Source organism: Pinus tabuliformis, chromosome 4_1, assembly GCF_031772625.1.
Source record: "Pinus tabuliformis cultivar Carrire ecotype Pingquan chromosome 4_1, CPIR1, whole genome shotgun sequence".
Lineage (NCBI taxonomy): Eukaryota > Viridiplantae > Streptophyta > Pinopsida > Pinales > Pinaceae > Pinus > Pinus tabuliformis.
In genome coordinates, this window is record NC_142303.1 from 620,824,300 (window position 1) to 620,827,442 (window position 3,143).

Below are 3,143 nucleotides of genomic sequence, written 5' to 3' on the forward strand. Positions count from 1 at the left end.
TCGAATATTCGACGACGGAAGCAGGTCGTCGAATATTCGACACTTGTTGGTTGGAGTACGCAGTGAATACTCGATGCCAAAATTGACTGGCAGAAGAATTCATAGTTTAACACTTTCATCAAACACAACTCTTGTCCATCGCATATCTGACGTTTCATCATTGCCCTTCAAGCATTGAAGCGACAACATTTTTTTCGCACAATTTACCTATGCTGTTGATTACCTGACGCATAAATGTCGATTTTTCACATCAAACAAAACGAAATATGCATGAAATATTCGACTGTGGATTGGTGAAATACCTGCTAGAGATTCAACATTTTTTCCATCGGATATCTGATGATTTGTAGCATCGCAAAACCGACTTTAAACGTCAATTTTTAATGACCATTTCAACCTTCTTATGTGTCATTTAATAGACATATGTACCGTTGAATATCTAACAGTTACTAAATTGTTGACTATTCAACAAAATTCTGACGACAATTTGATGAGAACCAATGTGTTATGTTGTATCTCTGAGATGATAATGGTCAGCTATCATGCCAGGGCATCTAAGATAATTGTTTTGGGGGTTTTGTTTTAATTTGGAATACCAATGTAGGAAACATAGTTAAAACAGTGAGGCCTAACCCTTTGAATAATATTAATATCAAAACAGGGGGCTGCTATTGAAATTCACACAGTGATATATCTTACATAGTGGTGAGAAGAAATAGAGAGGTGGTATGACTATTACAGTCTTCAAATTGAAGATTAAATAATCATAAGTGAGAAAACCTTTAAACTATGTTCAAAAGGTTTAACAAAATATGCTTAAGCTTACAACAGATGCTGATGATATTATGATTTAGAGGGAATTAATAAAACAAACAGTTTATGCAATTTATTCTCTTTATAAATGATCACTTCAAAAGCTTATAAGAATAATTGAAACATAATTACTCCTACCTGGTTATCTTTGTAAAACATAAGAACATGAAGAAAACACTGTGAAATAAATCTGGAAAAACTTACAGAAAAACGAAATTGTATGAATCAGAACTCAGAATCCATTTGCTTTTGTATTAATGATTCAGAAAAGTCAAGTACATTCAATGCTTAGAAATGCTTCTTCAAGGGTGCAACCCTTAATAACTTGTGAAAGAGAGTTATTTATACAATTTGAGAACTGAGAAAATATCTTAAACTATTTTACAAAAATAGATAATTACAAAATTAGGAATATAAACTGCTAGCTGATCTGGCACTATTTTGGTGCTGAGTTGTTTGATGACTGTTGCTGAAAAAATTGAAAACTATTGAACTTGTGATGACTGTTCCTGTAAAGGTTGAATGCTATTTGATCACCCTCTAGTCCAGTAAATCAATTAATACTTCCCAGCGCTTCTTATTTGGGATAGATATTTTGGTTACCCTTCTGTAAATTTCATCCATCTCTATATACTTCGTGAAAGTGGGTTTTACTGGAAATATATGCCTAATCTCATCTAAAATGAAGAAGGCATCCCTGAGTGCATTTAACACCACTCTTGGTGTTGTTGCGCCTCTTATGTTTGACATTGAAGCTGCATTGGTGCCTAACACTGTAAGCTTCCGAACATAATCCTCAATAGGCACTAATTTGTTATTAATTACAAGCATAGAGGGAAAACCCTTGCTAGTCAAGGGTTCAATTCTACTGAAAAAACTTCACACTACTGCACTTTTCTTCTAACTGAAGGATGAGGTTATTTTTAGTGATGATATTCTTTACTTCTAGAATAGTTGTTGTCCTGTCATTTATCCCTAACTCTTCAAGCTCATAGCTGTCTTTAGAGTTGATGAACTTGATTATATCAAAAGCAATTTCTGGCATATCCTCAAGTTGTTTAGAAATAGTTTCAACAGCTTCCTGAGCTTTCTCTAAGAGGTATTTTTGATCAAACACTATCTTGATATAGGGCTAGATATCCTTAATTGCTTCAGTAATTTCTTCCCACAGAATTTCTCTTGCCAAACCCAATTTGTTTCCAATGTAAGATTCTTTAAGTTCCCTCTGCAATGCTTCAATATGAGCTTTTTCTCTCTGCAACTCAGTTGCATGTGAAGTATCTACAATTGTTTTCATATGTTGTAACTCCTTGAGTTCATTCTGCAACTTCTTGATTTCTCCTGTTTGAATAGACAGGTTCTGAACATCTTCAGCAAATTGTCCAGCTCCTTTTGTTGCACCTGTAGTTGATGTTGTGGCTGAAGTAGAAACCCTGGTTACAAGGATTGTTGTAAGGGGTACTATATCCATTAGATTTTGAGCTCCTTTGAAAACTTCCTCTTTCTCCTTGACCAATTTCTCCATCTGCTCTTTCATTTGTTATATCTGCAAATTTTGCTCCATGATGAGCTTCATCATGTCAGACTTCTGAATTTCAGTTTCTTCAGTATCTTTAGCCATTGGGTCCTCAGAAGCTGGTAATTTGAGTTGTTTCCTTAATGCTGAAAACTCAACATTTTTCTTCTTCACAAGTTCTTCTGCAGCATTTATGTTGGAGGGATCATATCCCATCTTTAGCACCAGATCTTCTAAAGATTTGATCTTTCTGTCCTTTGCCAATGAGGAGACTTTCTCCAACTTGAGCTATGACTGTGTGTTTGCTAAGGTAACCTGCAATTTTGACAAACTCATAGCAGTATGAGTTAAAGTAGAAGAAATCATCTGTCTGGTTTCTTTGTGCATCTCAATTTGATCAATTGGATGAACATCCTTTACATTAAATTCAAAAGAGGATTGCTTCTGATAATGTGCAACAGTCCTAGACTATGGAATCTGAGCTTGCAGAAAAGCCATCTGTATTTTACCCTTCTCAGAGTCAAAGACTGAAAGAAGTTTGGCTTGAGAGTTGGAGGAATGTTTCCAGAACTGTGTGTAGGTGTTCAACTTCAACTCTTCATTCTTCTTTTTGATCTCACTGAAAACATGAAAGATGTCCTCCTCCTTGTCCTTTTGGATGCTTCCACTGGTCTGAATTACCTGTTGTTCTTGAGAAGTAGTGGAATGAGTTGGGGACTGGGTAGACTATCCACCAGACTATGTATAGAGCATGGTCTCTCCAAGCCCATCAAATGTGGTTTTCTGAGACTCATGTGTTGCACCAATAGTCACA